Genomic DNA, 20,454 nt, shown 5'->3' with positions numbered 1-20,454 from the left:
ATCCCAAATTAGGTTTTTTTCCCCCTTATTTTCAGACTCAATATAACTAGCTTAAAAGAAAAATGTACTGATTTATTTTTTTTCTATGCACTCCTTACTTCAAACACCAAATGTGTGGGTTTTGTGCACCAAGCAATTCTCCAATTCTCCAATTCTCCTGCAGACACCATCTGGGTGTCCCACTGTTTAGCTCAATTCTGACACTAACTAGCTGGAGTTAGCACAGACCCAAGAATCAAGCACTCAGCAACACCAGACTACCTTTCCCCAATTTTAACTGCCAATCACTAGTCCAGGTTGTCACCTCTGCTCTTATGAATAAATCAGAGGTTCTCACCACTCTCTCCTCAGGCTCCATTTATTTGCCAGAATGGCTCACACAACTCGAGATAATTTACCTACTAAATTTCCAGTTTATTATAAAAAGACAGAAATGCAGGAAGAGCCAAATGAAGAGCTGCACAGGGAAGGTATGAGGGAGGTGCAGGAAGCTTTCATTTCCTTTCTTAATGAGCCACCCACCCAGTACCTCCACGTGTTCACCAGCCCAGAAGCTCTTTGAACCTTTTTTAAAAATTATAACAATTATATACATTTATCATGTGCACCGTGATGGTTTGAAATATATGAACATTGTTGAGTAGATGGCTAAATCATTAACTAATTAGAGGAGATTCTGATCAAAGCTTACAAAATTTCTTTTTGATAGAGAAATTCAAAAAATCTAGTGAACAGTGTGGTAACAGATTTTTATGGTGGCTTCACTATATGGACACAATTAAATTGTCAACCGTTAGTGATTAGGTCAGGGTCCTTTTCTTGTCCAGGGATTGGAGATTAAAACTGAAAAATTCCAACTCTGACCACAGGGTTGCTTTTCCTGGCAACCGGTCCCTATTTATAAAGACTTTTGAAAAGAATTAACTTGTTACTATAAATCCTGGTCTGGTTGAAAGGGACTCTGATGAATAACAAAAGGTATCCCTTTCAAACCTTTATGGCACTTATCACTTAGGAAATTCAGAGGGTTTTAGTTTAATTAAGAATAGGGCCAACCTGAGGATATGGGGGAAAAGGTATAGTTACACATTGCTGGTGGGACTAGAAATTTGTGCAACCACTCTAGAAAGCAGTATGGAGATTGCTTAGAAACTTGGAATGGAACCACCATTTGACCCAGCTATCCCACTCCTCAGTCTATACCCAAAGGACCTAAAATCGGCAAACTGCAGTGATGGCAGCCACATCAATCTTTTTAGCAACTCAATTCACAATAGCTAAACTGTGGAACCAACCTAGATGCCTTTCAATAGATGAATGGATAAAGAAACTGAAGTATATAAACACAATTGAATATTACTCAGCATTAAAAGAATAAAATTATGTCATTTTCAGATAAATGGATGGAGTTAGAATATCGTGCTAAGTGAAAAACCAAAGGCCAAATATGCTATGATATGTACATGCTGATTTCCATAGTTGGTGAGGGGGAGTGGGAAAAATGAAGGAAACTTGGATTGGGTTGAGGGGAGGGGAAGGGGTATGGGAGTAAGAAACATGATGGAATGAGATGGACAACATTACCCTCGGTACATGTATGATTGCACATATGATATGACTTTACATCTTGTACAACCAGAGAAATGAAAAGTTGTGCCCCATTTATGAATAATGAATTGAAATGCATTCTGTCATAAATAATCAGAACAAATTAAAAAATGGGGCCAACCACTAAATATATATTTCTTCATTATATCATAATATTACACAAGCTTTAAATAATTATCAAATCACAGATAAATCATGGAGAGTTGGTTTAATTCAACAGATAAGTGTGAAACCTTCCTCATATCACAGACAATGCCAATAATTATATTAGGAATACAAAATTTCTTATGTTGTCAAATTTACAAAATGTTTTTTTCCCCTAGCATTGACTAATAAGCAATTCAGTCCACATTTGCCTTAATTTATTTACTCAGAGGAAGCATGCTGCTTCTTCAATCTCAGATAGCAAAAGACAAACTGAGACAGACCCTCTGAGTCCTAGGTAACCACTGTAGCTCAGATAGGTCCCAATTATGATGATAGCCAAACATCCCTGTCCACCCACTCCATTACATCCAAGCCGCTGAAGCCCTTTAGTACTGCTACCTTTATTCACCATAGGTGCTACAGAAGCAGCAGGTGAGAAACAGTAGCCCCTGCTCCATCCCACCCCACCACTCCACTAAGTAACCTGCTTCAAATTCCACAACCATCTGCTTTATGTTTGGATAGTCATTTCTGAGCTTGAAATACTGGCCTTGAAAAATCAAATACATTCGATACTTCAACAGTTTGTCCACAGCAATTTGTGTGTTTTTTAGAATTTTTAGGGCTGGGGATGTGGCTCAAGCGGTAGCGCGCTCGCCTTGCATGCGTGCGGCCCAGGTTCGATCCCCAGCACCACATACCAATAAAGATGTTGTGTCCACCGAGAACTAAAAAAATAAATATTTAAAAAAAAATTCTCTCTCTCTCTCTCTCTCTCTCTCTCTCTCTCTCTCTCTCTCTCTCTCAAAAAAAAATTAATCATTTTTATTCATGACAATGGAATGCATTACAATTCTTATTACATATATAGAGCACAATTTTTTATATCTCTGGTTGTATACAGAGTAAATTCACATCAGTTCTTGTCTTCATACCTGTACTTTGGATAATAATGATCATCACATCCCACCACCATTAATAACCCTGTGTCCCTCCCTTTGCCTCCAACCCCTTGGCCTTATGTAGAGTTCATCTATTCCTCCCTTGTTCCCACTCCCTATCCCACTATGAGTCAGCCTCCTTATATCAAAGAAAGCATTCAGCATTTGTTTTTTTGGAATTGGCTAACTTCACTGAGCATTATCTTCTCCAACTCCATCCATTTACCTGCCAAAGCCATGATTTTATTCTCTTTTATTGCTGAGTAATATTCCATTGTGTGTGTATAAATCATATTTTTTCATTCATTCATCTATTGAAAGATACCTAGCTTGGCTCCACAGTTTAGCTATTGTGAATTGTGCTGCTACATCAATGTGGCTGTGTCCCTGTAGTATGCTGTCTTTAAGTCCTTTGGGTATAGACTGAGGAGAGAGATAGCTGGGTCAAATGGTGATTCCATTCCCAATTTTCCAAGAAAATCTTCATACTGCTTTCCATATTGACTGCACCAATTTGCAGTCCCACCAGCAGTGTATGAGTGTACCTCCCCCCCATCATTGTCAACTCTTATTATTGTTTGTATGTCCAAAGCAATTTGATGTTAGCATGGTATATGGTTGTGTCTCATTTATGGGGGAGTATCTTGCCCCTCTTTACAACCTATGGGAGGAGCATCCTTCAGAATATTAGCATGCCCTGGCTTAGTTCAAAATCCTACCTTAGCAACTTCCTTTGGAGGTAGGGCAAAATCGGTGAAAAGTCCATCATTGACAGAGGAAGCAAGATGAAATTACTTGTACCAGAGATACATTCTCTCTGAATATGCTGCAGTGAAAGTTTTCAAAGGCTTTTCAAAGCTCAATTTATAGAAAGTGCCTGTATTGAGTGGCCAGTGAAAATGAAATCCTACCCCTTAGTCAAATTATGAACATGGCCGTCTTTTTCTTTTTTCGTTAAATTATTTTTTAAAATTTGTTCTTTTTAGATATACGTGACAGTAGAATTATAACTGAATTGATTAAATACGGCCTGGAACATTGGATCAGCTCACCTACATACAGCATATTGCTAAACCCAAATATGCAATTATGAGATGTGTCATAGCAGGATCTAAAATTTTCCTGGAGCCATAATGACAACTATATTCTAGAATGTCAGAGGACCATTTGAGGTAGCAATGGAGTGAGCCCAAAGGCCACGATGATTGAGTGACCCACAGGGCTTTTTTACCAGCTACATAGTGTGCTAGTTAGCTTTCTGTCACTGTAACAAAATCCCTGATATAAACAACTTCAAAGGAAGAAAGGTTTATTTGGGCTCATGGTTTCAGTCCATGGTGAGTTGACTCTGTTGCTTTGGGGCCTGTGATAAGGCAGTACATTGTGGTGGCCATGGAAAACTGCTCACCTCGTGGCAGCCAGGAGACCAAGTGAGAGGGAGGAAGGGCTAGAGTCCCAATAGCCCCCTTCAAGAGTTATCCTTTAATTACATCCTGTACTACCCTGTCCCTGCACCCCAACTGCAGGCTCCTAGAGAGGAGGGGCTTTGTCTTGGGTCTGATCCCAAGGAACTGGATAATCCAATACATGAAGATGCGATGCCAGAGAACACTATCTAATTATTTATTTATTTTTGTCAAATAATATTAAACATTATCTAAAATAATACTTAGAGTTGTTTTATTAGAGAAATGGATATTGTGGCTGATCTGCTTCTGCTTCCCAAGTCTGGAACCAAATGTAATCTTGACCTAGGAGAATTAGCAGCCTGTGACTCAATCAGTTGAGCAATGTTCTTATATCCTCATTTTACATACTAGTCTAAATAACTTGAGTCTTTATTAGCATCTCTCTGCTTAAATCCCTCTTTGCTGCAGTCTCGGCTGGGCACTGAATCACGAGCCACCACACACCTTGTAGATTCAAACAGCAATTCTTTATTCCCGAACTCACACCGGCCTCTACACACGTTCTGGGGAAATCCAAGTTCTGCCGCACAATTCACATCCCAAATATTTTCTCAATTCCACGAGAACTCAATGCCCTATTCCCAGCAGCAATAACCTTAAACCTGGAACTTCCCTAAACCCAGATTGTCTTAAATCAGGAACGCCTTAAACCCAAATTATCTTAAACCAGGATACTTCCTAAAACCTGCAGGATACACCTTAAACCTGGATCCACCCTGGTCCTTGAGTAGGGTCACCTTTCTCAAAGACACATGCAATGTCACAGCAAATTTCCATTTAACATGGGGTACGCTGGCAAGGAAATTTCGATGCTTCATTCCTACTTGGCAATGGCCCTCAGCACCTCTTCTGTGTTTATACCTCTCTCTACTCAGCCTAACTCATTCCTGGAACTAAGTTCCTAAAATCTTCATGCCTAAATGGTGTCCCAACTATATACATCAGGCCATTCTTTTGTGACCCTGTCTGCACAGTTGTATTTATCCAAATTGCATTTTCTTTTGAGTTTGTTCATCCAAATCACCTTTGATCTTTTAGATCATCAAGGTATTGACTATGGCAACACCCACCCACACACACCATAGCCAGGGGCTTAAAACAATAATGGATTATGTTTCATGGTTCTTTGGGCTGACCAGGCTCAACCAGACAGTTCTGCTGGTCTCATCTGGGTCACTTAATGCTTCTCACCTGATCTGCATGCTTGACTGAGACTAGAGATAATAATCTCATGTCTCACTTTTAGACAGTGAAAAAGGAGGGCAGAGAGCTAATTGCTTTCAGCTCAAAGCTATTCTTAGGCCAATGTGGCATGTCTTAGGTGCATATTCTGGTATCTTCCATTTGTTTAGCTCTTCCTCCTTTCAAGAAAGCTGGGTAGAAGTGCTGCCTTAAGGTTTGTTATACATTTGTTCAATTCAGCCCACAAGGCCAAGAGGACAAGGAGAACTCATACATAATGTTTGGATTATCAGCACGTGAGTGGGACACCAGTGTCTCTTAGGGTGACGTGGTAGGCAAGGTGCATCAAGTGGTGAGAGAGGAAGCTGCAGTTTACTGCATGGTCAAGAGAACCACTCACAGGAGCAGAAGGACAGGAGAGCTCTGATCTGATCTGAAGTATGTGCGTGTTTATGTGAAGAATATATATCATAAAAGCCTCAAATTAATTCTATTTTAGCCCCTTTCCTAGTTCAACTATCTAATGACGAATATAGTACACCACCACTTGTGTTTTCTGCACTTAGAACTAGTACCTTTTATCCAGCCCATAATTCTCTCTCAACGTTGGTTATTGTAAGGAGAAATTTAGTCACACTAATGGCGTAGTTTCCTAAGTTAATGATGTCCCAAAGCAACGGAATCATTATAAATGAGTCCCATATTCCTTTCCTTTAATATCTTTCCAAAGTTTAAATGAGTTTACATACTAATGGGTATTAAAATCGAATTTTTGGAAGCATTTTCAGGATGAGTTTCTGACTCAGATTTTATATTCCGTTTTGGAAAGGAAGACTGCGAAGAAAAATATACTCCATTAAGTTTAGTCTCAGTGCATTGATACATTATACACAAGTATTGGAAACAATCAATATAATCATATCTGTGTTAATTAGAACATAACATAAACCTCTATGGTATTATTTTTATGTTAGCCTTGATGTGGAAACATGGTCTGAGGAGCTGTGTACTTAACTTGAATACACAAGCAATAACAAACTATTAGGGAATAAAAGCTTTGGAAGGAAATAAGAATATATCCTACGTGGTTTTACAAAATTGGCCGACCTTGAGAGGGAGAACTTTGTTTTGGTAAGGGTAAAAAGATGACTATGGGAATAGAATAGACCAAAAGTTTTTGATATAATCATTTATTGGATTTCACTTTAGTTTTGGCAGAGAATTGGAGTGAAGAAGTTATCAACTAAATATCCAAGCCTTGTTTCCTTAAGGTTTTAAACTATATCTCTAATATGAATGAGTTCATTACTGTATAATTATCTGCATCTTTATGAAAAATCTATGGGCATTTCCAGGCCCCAAATGGACATTTGACTAAATGATTTTGATTGCCTGTGATTATACTGATGAATTGAAGCCAAGTAAATTGAAAATTATGGTCTTCTAAAGAAATACATTCCAACAGAGTTCAAGGTCAATTTTTGTGCAGTTTTGCCGTATTATCTCTGAAGATTTTAGAGCCAATTTCAGAATTTTGGAGTGGATTGTGACTTGGAAATAAATCTATTATTTACTGAGAGAATAAATGTATATCTTTATGGGATACGCAGTGGTGTTTTGGTATATTTGTACACGGTGTGTTGATAAACTCAGGATATTCAGATTTTTTCATCATCTCAAACATATCAGTTATGCATGCTAAGAATATTTCAAAATCCTCTTTAAGCTATATTGAAAGGATACAATATTATTAACTAGAACCCTGCTCTGTATAATATAACACCAGAATCTATTCCTCCAATCTGGCTGTGACTTATAACCCTTTAGCCCCTCTCTCTCCATCTCCTCCTCTCCCAACCCTCCCCACCCTGTAGCAATCTCTATTCTGCTCTCTACTTCTATATGTTCAACTTTTAAATCACTCACATGAGTGAAAATGATGTAGTATTTGTATTGCCACGCCTGAGTTATTTCTCTTGACATTAATCTATCTCCAGGTACATCCATGTTGTTACAACTGACAGCGGGTTTTTTGGTTTTTTTATGTGTGTGCCATATTTTTCTTATCCATTCACCCATTGATGGACACCTCAGTTGATTTCATGTCTTAGCTACTGTGAATAGTGCTACAGTAAACATGAGAGTGCAGGTGTCTCTCTGATATGCAGACTTCATTTATATACCTGGAAGTAGAATAGTTGGATCGTAAGGAAGTTTTGTTGTTGTTATTTTGAAGAACCCCTGTACTGTTTTCCATGATGGCTGTACCAATTACATTGCTATCAACAATGTATAGGATTTCTCCTTTCTCCACGTCCTTCAGTATCTTTTGTCTTTTTTATTGTAGTCATTCTAAATAGGGTGAGGTTATATCTAATTGTGGTTTTGATTTGTATTTTCCTGATTCATTACATTGAACATTTTTGCATATACTTGTTGCATGTTGGTGACACACAAAAAGAAATAGACCAATGCAACAAAGTAGAAAACTCAAAAATATTCTCATTCACTTAGAGCTAAATAGTTTTCCACAAAAATGTTCTTGTGGGCAAGAACATTCACAGTTCATAATGGTGGTGGGAGAACTGGATATTCACATGGGTAACAATGTGACTGGACTCCTCTTACCATATACAAAAATTAACTCAAAATTCATCTAAGACTTGAATTTAAACCTGAAACAATAAAATTTTACAAGAAAACGCAGTGAAAATGCTCTATGACATTGGTCATAGGGCAAGGATTCTTTGGGGCAAGAATATAATACTACAGGCAACAAAAGGAAAACTAGACAAATGAGATAATATCAAACTGAGAAATTTCTGTATAGTAAAGGAAATAACAAAGAGACAACATACATAAAGGGGAAAATATTTGCAAAATACCTCTTTAATATAGATTAACATCCAGAATAACATCCAGATTTTTTTTATGAAATCAAAAACTTGATGGCAAAAATTAAGTAGTTTAATTTTTAAAATGGGCTAATCATCTTCCCTGATTAGTAGATAGAAGTGTGAAATATAATAGATAAAATAGTAAAAGTTTCAGAGGAACTACAAATTAATAAAGCTTTGAAGTTTACAATTACAGTCTTGCATTGGAAAAAAATCAAAATGCATAATTTATGTAAATATAGATTACTTTTGATATAAGTACCTAAATTATAAAGCAGTTCAGTATCTAGTTGAAAATTAGGATTTTAAGGAAACTCCTAAAATCATATCCCACACTTCTATTCATATCTCTGTTTATAACTCAATCCTGTAGCCACATTAGGGATCAAAGAAGCTGGGAGATGAAGATGATGAATGGGTAATAATTCACCCAGTTAAAAAAAAAATGTCTACAACAGAAAGGAAAATGGGTATTAGTTGGCAGCTAGCAGTCTGCTGTGTTCCTATTCCACAGCTTTTTTATGACTCCTAAAATTTGATTGTAAGGGAGAAGTTATACATTTTTCCCCCATCAGTAAGATCATGACCAAAATCCTTATAAACAAGAGATTGACACACACAAAAGCATACAAATGTACTTAATAAATGTCTTATACACCACGGGAAGTCTTCACTAAATGATGACTTGGCGGGGGGGGGGGGGGGGGGGACAAGCTATTTTTATGGACACTCATGCCAGAAGTAAGACTGAAGGACAAAAGGGTATGATCTAATGGTAACAAAATTGAGGGGTAGGGATGATGGGCTTAGCAAGGTGTTGGTTCAGATTCTTTGTGGCATCTTGATTTGTTCAGAAAAGGGAATGTCTTTCTTCTAGGTGTAGGCTGGACCCCTCAGAATGAGGGAAGGTTGGCCAGGTTGGATGATACACTTCAAAGGATACGGGAAGAGAGGAAATCGGAGACCAAGCTACTTCTATGGTTTTCACAAATGACAATGTACCATGTTTTGGAGCAGCACGTCTTGAAAATCTTCTCAGACATAACTTCCTATTAACGTAGCACATGCTGATTTGGGAAATCCCACACAATCTTGGTTAGCTACATATGACCATGTAAGATAGACAGGGTTATACAAGATGTAATAATACTAATTCAAAATGCTTGGGACCAGAAGTATTTCAGATTTCAGATACTTGAATTTTGGGATGTCTGTGTTGAGTTTACTGGCTGTGCATCCATAATCTAAACATGAAAATTCTGAGGTCTTCTGATATTTGAAACTTTGAGTATCATGTCAGCACCCCCCTTAAAGATTTTAGAGTATTTTGGATTGCACATTTTCATACTGGGTTTATTCAATTTGTATTACCTTCCAACTTTACTAATAACAAACAGAAGGTTAATTATCATAATTTGTTAAGAAGCAGGACACACATGGGTTATGTTTTCATTATTATCTTCCTTTGTTTCACTCCAGGCCACATCTGTTCATCATTACCCCACAACTTTAAGTTCTTGTCCTGCCACTCAGATTATTCTTCCACCATCTGTGAAGATAATTTTCAGAAAAAAAAAGTATAATCACAGTTAATTGGTAAATGCTATCTTCTTGACCAGGTTACACCCTTGAGAGTTGTCCATAAGTCCACCTAGCCCAGGTAGCAACAATTCTGCTAAACCAGTGTAGAGAGAATTTTTCCCCCTCTTCAATATCTGATCACTCTAAAATCTCAATATCTGATCAAATTTCTCATCCCCCTAGGTCATTCAGATGACCTTGGCCTACCTTCAATAAGAATCCTGTTAGGTCAATTTAGCAAGAATTCCCCCTTGTCTCTTATTGGTAATTTTCCACCCTCTCCCCCCAATTGTTTTTTCAACTATAAATCCTCACTTCTCCATGTTGTATTCAGAGTTGAGCCTCATCTCCCTCCCTGTTGTGATAGCCTTGATACCTACAGAGAATTCTGAAGAAGAACTCTTACATCTTAACAAATACCAGAATAACATGTACAGATTTCAACATGACTGTGTGGTAAAGACTCTCTTACTCAAATGACATGAGCGCACAAAGCGGATGATCTAAGTCTAAAGGGAAAGTTAAAATAGCACAAGTTTATATAATGGAATTTGGAGGTGAACTGCAAATAGAGACAGAACTGCTTTCTTTTTACAAGAAAGAGTCAATTGAAATCACAGGACAGTATTTACATACCGGTTACTCACAATGTAGAAAGAGTTTCAAAAATAGCTCAAAGACAATGAACAGGTCTTGAGTCACCAGGAAGGGAATGCTGCAGACAATGAACAGTTTCCAATGAAACACATTTTTTTTAATGTACCCATTTAAAAAACGAGATGTTTAATTCAAGAGTTTAGGCTCATCTCTTTCTATATTGTTTCCTCAAATACAGATTTTGAGTTAGGTCTCTAATAATCTAAAAATACGTACTCCCATTGTCTCATCCAAGGACCAGATATGGTCCAGATATGTCCAGATGTCATAAGGCATCTTATTTGAAAACTCAAATACTGCCAAACATGTGTTTAATCCCTTTATGCTCCCATGCAGTTTTTTTTTTGTATCTATTTCTGTTGTTGCAGGTCTTTTCTGGAATCCCAAAATTAATGCTTTAGAATCATTTTAAATTTTCTGTCAAATTTGTGCTTCACATCCAGTAGCAATTACATTCTGCTTATTTTTCCAACAAAATATTGCTCGGATGCAAGTTTTCCATTCCTTTTTTATCATTCACATATTCCTAAATCACTTTCTAGTATTGCCTTCATCATTTCCATCCCCTCTTATTCTAATAATTGGGCACGAGATCGATTTCTGTAAAACTCACCTTCAGCACATAGCATAGGTATTCACAAGTATAATAGCTACAATATTATATAGGTGAGGCCACTATATTTTTCAAAGACTACATTTAACTCTCTCTCTCTATTCTCCTTACTCCTGTGCAAAGAGGTGGACTTTCATTTGTCTCTTAATGCTAAACATTCCATTGTGACTGCATCAACCAACAGGGGACAGTGGAAGTGACACTCTGACTTTGAAGGCCAGTTCTGAAAAGGTGATTATCTTCCACCTGGATCTCTTGGTATGCCTGTTCTTGGAACCTAACCTCCATGTCATAAGGAAATTTGAGCTGCCTGGAGGGCTAGATGCAGGTGTTTAGGCCAGACTTGGCTGAGGTCCTGTCTGGTAACCAGCACTAAGTACAAGACATGAGTAAGTCTCCTAAAGAAGCCATCAAATAAAAGAATCCAAGAAATGACTACCTAACTGAAGCTTGTCAACTTCCAGGAACTTGAGAGAGAATAACAGTAAATAACTCGTTGATTTTCATATGCCCCTGTATTTGGGGTCAGCTCTGAATAATGTGTAAGCAATAATGTAGGATAGGTGTTACAATCACAGATCAGGATTTCATGAGTAAACTGGGCAATCCAAAAGTTATAAATTGCTGAATTAATTTTACTAAAAGCATTTTGAAATGTGGAGTTCCCATATATAGTGATCATGTTCATTATCTTTAATATTTATTTTTTAGAAGTAGTTGGATACCAATTTTCCAACAGTGTCTGGCCCATTGAGAATGCAAAAGAAATAGTGTCTAAATGATTCGTTGAACAAATAAGGCCATATGTGGATTTTACTCAGGTGAGCTTGATTGAGCCTTGAAACAAACAGGGATCTTAATTATAAACTATAATTTTGGTTTTGTTTCTTTGTTGGGATTGTGTGTTTTCACCTTGAAACTAATCATTCTTAGAGGTTATACCAAATAGGACCATTTAAAAGCCAGATTTATAATGTAATAAATCCTGATATAATGGCCTGAGATTTCAGAATATTTTTCACATTCTCATAATCACTTATTTTAATTGTGAATGTCAGATGCCTCGATCATAAAGAAAACATAATTGAGAAAATATTTTGTCACTCACATTTGAATTTTTGTTATATGTCTCAATTATATAAATTTGTTCAGCTCTAAATATTACTGGTACAAAGTGTGAAATAGTAACTGTTGCTCTTTTAGCATAGTTTTCCAGAAATATAGTTTTATGGTAGAAAATACTCTTTAATATTTAGAGAATGTAAGATTTTGAAACCCTTTGACAATTATATACTTTATGATATTATATTATTATATAATCATTTATTCAGTTCAAACAACTATAATAATTCTAGCAGTTGTATATTTGCCTGACTTAAGATTTTTGAGGAGTAGTGTGAGTTTAGGTAAATTGAGTTACGAAACAGAATTTGAAGACTTCAAATGTATAATGACTGAAGAACAATTTTAAATCTGGAAAAGTTAAGGAACAATTGTTTTAGCATGAATCCATAGTCCTAGCCATGAGGAAACAGAAGAGGCATCCTCCATGAAAATTCAAAAAAGAGCAGCGTCCACACATTAGTTCAATTGTCCACCAAAGAGTGACTCTCTTGTATAACTAATCATGGTGGGCAGAACAATGACACTCAAAAGAGGTCTACGTCTGACTCCCAGGAACTTGTGAATACATGATGTTATGTGGAAAGTGGGAATTAAGTAGCAGATAGAATGAAGTTTGCTGAATAGTTGACCTTAAAATAAGGAGATCATCCTGGATTATTGGATGGGCCCAATGCAATCAGAAGGATTTAAAAGCCAAGAGGAGTCAGACAAGTCACTGTTGGAGTGAAATGATGTGAGAAAAGTTGGACCAACCACAGCTAGCTTGGATAATCGGGGGGACCATGACCTGAGAGATACAGGTAGGCATCTTTTAGATTTTAGAAGGTAATTTTTCCCTCCCTTGGAAACTTCAGAAGAAACCAACTCTGCTGACACCTTAATTTTAGCTCAGAGAGACCTATACAGATTTCTAACCTCCAAAACTAGGAAAAGATAAATTTGTGTTTTAAGTCACTAAATTCGTAGTCATTTTTTACAGCAGCAATCAGAAACTAGTACAGTAACCAACGTTATACATCAAGAGAAAAAAATCAAGAGCAGAAAACAATCTCCCAAATCCTACATAAATAGAATTGGGGGGGGGACCCTAACTACCATTTACTCCTTCTGATACTAACTTTATCTGACCAAACATTGAATAGCTATTTGAAATAATAAGTAGATGTGAGAGACTGAGAATAGATGAGTTGTCTGTTCTTGAGCCATTTTTAATCTTCTGTTAAACTAATTGGGAATGAAAGAAACCCTAGATTCCTTGAAGTTTTGTTAATGTGTTTCAATCAATGAGAATCTGGTTATTCCCTTCATGACTAATAAGCTGGAATCTGAAGATAGGGAAGACTATATGCAAAAGTGCTTTTGTAAACACATCACATGGAGATGTCCAACACTCACAGCTGCCTGCCTATTGGCTCTCTGTTCTCAATTCTGGAGAGCTTGCCTTAGTGTGTAGCCCCAAGTGTTACTGTTTACCAAGAAGCCTGAGAGTCCGTGTTCTGGTGACAGCAGTGGGCTAGACTGGGCATGGTGGGTCTCAGTAATGCTGGCATTGCTCTAACCTCTGAAATTCCCATGTTCTGACGCATTTCCTGATCCTGGACCTACACCTTCTCTTCATTGAGCCCTTGAAATCCTCTCAGTAATTTATCTTTTGTTTATGTAAATGAATAAGTTTCTATAGCTTCTAACCAGAAACAAAACAGATAATAATAACAAAGAAATTTTGATCTTCAATCATCTCTAAATAGCTATAATATTTTATTCTGTTTTCAAAATCAGCAGTTGATTCATGAAACCATCCTAATAAACCATTCTGATCCTGACTACATGAGAGAAGATTTGAATTTTTTTTTTACTTGAGTCTATTCCCTGCTCTATAATCAATTAAAATTTCATCTTGAATATGGGAAAATTCAACTGCAAAATCACAATGGGGAGACCGACATATTTGACTACCAAAATATTCATTTAGTTTTTAAGAAAAATAGAACAAATACTAAGGAAAACCAGTTTAGAAAATTTAAGTGTAAAATACAAAATAGAGCTTATATCAAAGTCCCCTAAACATCTAAGATCCCAAAGACATTTCATACTAGAGGAAATAGAATCTGTTACAAAATATTGGTTAATATTCACTTTTGGTTTGAAAGTAAAACTAAAATAGCATTAAGATACAATCTTATACATATTTAAATACAAAAATAAATGAATCTCCTCTCTTGCTCTCTTGGCTTATGTAGCCAGACCCTTCACCACTGTTCAGCATCTGCACAATCCCTATAATGGCTAAGACAGCAGTGGGTGTATAAGAAGAAAATCAAGAAACTGTCCGTGCTGTCACTGGTCTTCTCTTGTTTTCAGAATCTCTCAACATCTACAGTTACCATGATATGCAAGTGAAGCAAATCAACAATTGTGCCTCTTGCCAGACATCTGAGCTGATCTTGAAGCCACCACCTCCTATCTCAGTAGCCCCATGGAACTTTAGGTTCTCCAAAGAATAAAGACCTATTCCTGGAGAAGACATAGGCAGAAAACCATGGAGGCAGCAGAAGAGAAAGAAGAAATGTCTCAGAAGGCCAGGTGCTGAAACAATGGAGAGAGAAGAGGGAGAATAAATGAGAGATCCTTCAGAAGACTGGAGGAGATCAACAGCTTCAACAAGTTGGCAGGGGAAGAGTTGACTATGAAAATGAAAGGAATCGAGGAAAACTGTGAGGCTAACCTCATTGTTATTACAGAATGTCTGCAAGGAAAGGAGAGGCAGGCTGTAGAGGTGCACAGGAACAGAGAACTCCAGGTTGAACTGTCTGGCTGAATTGATGGAGAATATAGTACCTCCAGCAATAGGAAACGCCCCTCCTATTTTATATGGATCGTGTGATGTCAGCATGGGAAATGTATGCTATGGTTTTAAAAAAGAACTCATTATGAAAAAAAAATCAATTTTTAAAAATGTAGAAAAAAAGAACAAATTTAAATCAAAAGAAGCATCGACGATTTTGATATGAGGAAGCTCATATAATGCAAAACTATAAAATAGCACCTCTGGATGTTCTGGACTATAAACTGATCATTTTTGAAAGTCATAAAAAATTCATAAGTAATTAATTCAAGAGAAAGAACAGCTATCAAGGCAAAGATAGTAATTACAGTATTATCAAATAGATTTTTTTAAAAAAATCAGTAAAATGGTAAAGGAAATCACAACACAATATCTAACCCAATATTATATAGTTACTGGCAATAATTGAAGAATCATTAAAATACTTAAAGAATATTAAAGACCACAACATTGCAACCATATCATTGCAACCATATAAGTATATTCACAAACCAAAGACAGAAAATGAATACTTTTAAAACATTGTGTTCATTTACTGAAATTCTGAGATCTTTCTTTAAAAATTGTCTTTAGCCAGATAAGATGATGCACGCCTGTAATCCCAGCAACTCAAGAGGCTGAGGCAGGAGGATCACAAAGTGGAGGCCATCCTGAGCAATTTAGCAAGAACTCATGTGAAAATAAAAAGGGCTGGTCCTGAGTGCAATAAACTGGTACCCCCCAAAAAAATCTTTAATGTGAGCACATAATATAATAATAAGGGAAGAAATAGATCAGTGACAACGTAAACCTAAAAACTGGAAACCTGGGACATAATCAAACTTGTGAAAGGTACATTGACTTTTTGATTAGTTCAGTCAAGTTATTAATTAAAATATAATAGTGAAGTAAATCTACCAAGAACTACATACTTATTTTCTTCAGTGTTAAACAGAATTTTTTACTCTTACTATTTCTTAAAAAAATTCAAAATTCATAATTACCCCAAATCTAAAATAATTCATAATGTGGATACTCTGTTGGGGAAAAAAATAGACTCATCTTGTCTCTGCAATACAAAATGCCTATTTTTTTATGAGACAAGATGGGATAGATGTAAAGAGAACTGACATAAAAAAATACATATAGTCTAACTGCAAAGTAACCATCCAAAAATGTTTGTCTTTTTGAGTGACTTTTACAGGAAGCATCATCTCTCTAATTAAGAAGATGCAAAAAACCTACCATCCTTCAGTAAGGAGAGTGGAGAGCAAGTTAAAGACTGAGGAGATCTACTTGTTCATTAGACATGGCCATGTGTCAAATATAAAATAGTGGTTTGTTAAAAATACTAAATGTTCATCTGTGAGCTGTCCAGTCACAGATGGGAAAATTGATCTCACGAAGATCTTTCTTTTATAAATACTAATATACTGGAGAGCGTGGCTTAGGCTGAAAGGTATTTCTAGTCGGGCTTCCACATACATTTTTATGTTTCAAGCCTGAAGCCCATCCCTTCCTTGCCACAATAAAATTCTAATCAAACATAAAGATGAGTGAGGGAAATGGCACAGGTAGAGCTGGCTAAATGTTAAAATCCTATTTTCCCCTGTTTTTATTTTTTATACAGTAATAGTGATTTATAACTAGCTGAAAAGTTAGTAGCCAGATGAGAAAAAGTATGTTCTTTATCATGGATCAGTTAGACCAGATCTGGAGCATGCTGCTGACCAGCTCAGTGGCCAGTGCAGTTAAGTTGTCAACAAATACCCACATGGCACCTGGTCTTTGAGGGCTGACAATCCTGTGGATTTCCTCAAGTTAGTATGGAAACCACATTCATGAAAGATGCACTACCACACAATGTAGTGAGCCCGGAGACCACTAACGGTGTCCTTAGAACCCCTGGTTTTACATTTTATTCAACTTGTGAATAATAGGTTTACTATAGTATAGTACTATACATTAGGATTATCATTTTTAAATGGATATAAAAGCAATATTTCCTTTAAAAAAAAAAACCCTTTGAGCATAGCTTCTGATGCTCTCTGGGATTTATTACCAACACAAAAGAAATTCAAATATACCATTGATCAAAACAAATAAGCAATAGAGGAGCTGGGGATGTGGCTCAAGCGGTAGAGCACTCGCCTGGCATGCATGCGGCCGGGGTTCGATCCTCAGCACCACATACCAACAAAGATGTTGTGTCCGCAGAGAACTAAAAAAAAAAAAAAAAACATTAAAAATTCTCTCTCTCTCTCTCTCTCTCTCTCTCTCTCTCTCTCTCTCTCTCTCTCTCTCTCTCTCTCTCTCTCCCCTCTCTCTCTCTTTAAAAAAAATAATAAGCAATAGAGTCACTGTATATTAAGGGTTTCATATTCTACTATATATGTTTCAAAGTGTTCTCACATAGGTTATTTCATGTGTCAAAGTTTGGGTAAGTATTGAGGACCTGTTTTCCCTAATAGTCAGGAATTGGGTGCCAAGTGTTGAGGGGAAATACCCAGCAACCCAGAAGCTGCACAAAATACACTTATACTTATGAATCAAGGATCCATCCATTCCATACTTGGATTTGTCATATTTTTCACATATATGGCACATAGTAATTAGGTTCAGTGTTATTTTCATAATACATATAATGTGCATGGGTCAAATGAAACCACTGTTTTTTCTACCCCCCCCCAATACATATACTTCCCAATCCCTTATTTAATGATTAAGCATTAAATTTAATTTAATATCTACTTTCATGTAGACTTTTTTTTTTTAACTTCCACCTATGCATGAAAACACGAAGTACTTGTCTTTGTATACCTGGCTTATTTCACTTAACACAATGCCTTATAGTTCCATCTGGTTTGCTCCAAATGGTACAATTTCATTCTTCACAGCTGAATAATAGTCCAGTGTGTGTGTGTGTGTGTGTGTGTGTGTATTATATATACATTTATCCACTTGTCTTTGGATGGACACTAGGCTGATTCTGTATCTTAGCTATTATGAATAGTGCCACAATAAACATGGGTGTGCAGGTGTCTCTTTGGTATGCTCATTTCATTTCCCTTAGTCAATATCTATACCCAGAAGCAAGATGGCTACATCATATGGTAGATCGTTTTTTTTTTAATACCTTTTTGGGAAACTTTCATAAATTCTCTATAATAGCCTAATAGCCATACTGATACATGTTCCCACCAATAGTGTGAAAGAGTTCCTTTTTCATCCTTGCTAGTATTAGGGATTTGTGATTTTTTTTTTAATATCCATACTAACTGGGGTGAGATGATATCTCATTGTAGTTTTGATTCACATTGCTCTGAATGTTTTAACAACTCCTGGCCATTTGTATTTCTTATGAGAAGTGTCTATTCAGAGCATTTTCCCATTTTTTAATTATAATACTAATTTTTAATTTATTGAGTCCCTTTTTTTATGAATATTAATCCTCTACCAGGTGAACAGTTGGCAAATATTTCTCCCATTGTCTCTTCACTCTTCTGTTTCCTTTGTGGCACAGAAACTTTTTAGTTTCATAAAATCCAGAATTTCGATTTTTGCTTTAGTTTCCTATGCTTTGGGGGGGGGGGTCCTATTCAGAAAATTATTCCCTGGGATAATATCTGAAAGTATCTGCCCTATATTTTCTTTTAGCAGTTTTAGAGTTTCAGGTCTTACATTAAGGTCTTAATCCATTTTTTTGTTGACTTACACAGGGTGAGAGACAGGGTTCAAGTTTTAATCTTGCGGACACACAGTGATTCCAGAACCCCGTTAGAGGTTGTCCTTTCTCCAATGTATATCAACACACATGCATGTGCAGAGGTTATGCTTCTAAATTTGTTCCCTGGTAACACAAATCTTCACTTCAGGTGACAACTGGTGGAAGAATAAGAAGCTCATCTTTAATTTTAATTAAGCCTTTTATTAAATATGCTCTGTCTCTTTTTATCACTGACCACAGAAGGGAAAACGGTTTAGTCAAGTACTCAATATAGAAATGTTCCTATCATTCCAAATTAGTTATGACCAAAACCAGACTAATTTAACTATGGAATAAGGTTGAATCTGCAGGTAATTATCACAAATTTCAATTGAGAATTATTCCTCCCAACAGCGGTAAACCAGACGCTTTCCAGCATTAGAGGCAGACAGAATTTTATTAACTGCATAAAAATGTTCTGCTTAAATAAATTTTAAAGGCTCCTGTAACTGAGATCCAAACTGTCCCAACCCCACTAGATCTTATAGCAAACAAATCCTTTCAGGAAGTTGAGTAAAAGCAGGATTCTTCCTAGAGCATTCATTTATTATGTCCCAAGAGTTAGATGTCTTGAGAATGATACATTTTAGAGGCATTGAGCGTTCTGGCTTTGAGTCCCAGATAAAATCATAGACCTTATACACAGAATTGTTGCAGAGCTCAAACAAGACAATGACTTCCTTGATAGGGTAAAGGAAGTCAAAGTTTTGATCTGGGTACACTCTGATGAAGAGAACGGATTCTAATCTTTACTTAAAACATAAATAAAATGAACATAGTGATCCTCCCGGTCATTTAAGCCAGCAACACTCTCATTTGGTACCAACATGTAAAAAGAAAAACAGTAGGAAACCAGTTCCAAGAGATAATAAAATCGGAAACAAATAGCATCTCAGTAGTCCATTACTGTTTTTCCAAGTGTTTTATATTCATTATGTTCCTCCTCAAAACAAATCCAAGCTGCATAATTATGACTCTCCATATTTTACAGATGAAACTGAATTTCAGAAAATTGCTGAATGACAAATGCCACATGGCCTGAATTTGAACCCAACTTTTCTGACTTCAAAAACAGTACTTTTTCGTAACAGCTTTAAAATTTTTAACAATTATTTATTTTGATAAGAGTTGATCACAATTATAGGAACACTCAAAAGCATAACAATACAAAAGAGAAAATTAAAATCATCCCAAATCCTGCCATCCAAAACAAGTATCAATAAAATCTGGCATATTTCTAGGGGCATGTAACACATTTACATATCCTATCTCAGATTAGATTTTCTGCCAAATAGAATGAATCAGAGATTTGCATGAAGATTAGTGGTTTATTTTGAGAGAGATACCTGTGCCAATAGAAAATTGCAGTGGGTGACTTGGTCAATTCCATAGAGATCTAGATCTTGGGTAGATCTTCCAACTGATGTTGAATTAATATCAGGAACCCCACTGTGACCATAAAACTGATCACCCACTAGATATAAGCTGCCCCTTGAGAAGGGATTGGACAATCAGATAAGATAGCTCCAATGGGTCAAGAAAATTACAAGAGAGGGACTGAGACGTGGGTTGTCAATAGCCAATCAAATCATCTAAGCAGCTGATGGAATAAACCTCTCCGTCCTAGACAGGGAACTAAGGTCT

At 36.5% G+C, this 20,454-nt stretch overlaps 1 pseudogene; it reads left to right on the top strand.

Moving 5' to 3' along the window:
- The first annotated feature begins 370 nt into the window (after window positions 1-370).
- LOC101970582 (stathmin-2 pseudogene) lies at window positions 371-15,038 on the top strand (annotated as a pseudogene).
- Window positions 15,039-20,454: the final 5,416 nt, after the last annotated feature.

The sequence above is a fragment of the Ictidomys tridecemlineatus genome, chromosome 13 (genome assembly GCF_052094955.1).
Source record: "Ictidomys tridecemlineatus isolate mIctTri1 chromosome 13, mIctTri1.hap1, whole genome shotgun sequence".
NCBI classification, from domain to species: domain Eukaryota; kingdom Metazoa; phylum Chordata; class Mammalia; order Rodentia; family Sciuridae; genus Ictidomys; species Ictidomys tridecemlineatus.
Note: the sequence above shows the minus strand (reverse complement) of the source record. Positions and strands in the feature narration are given on the sequence as shown.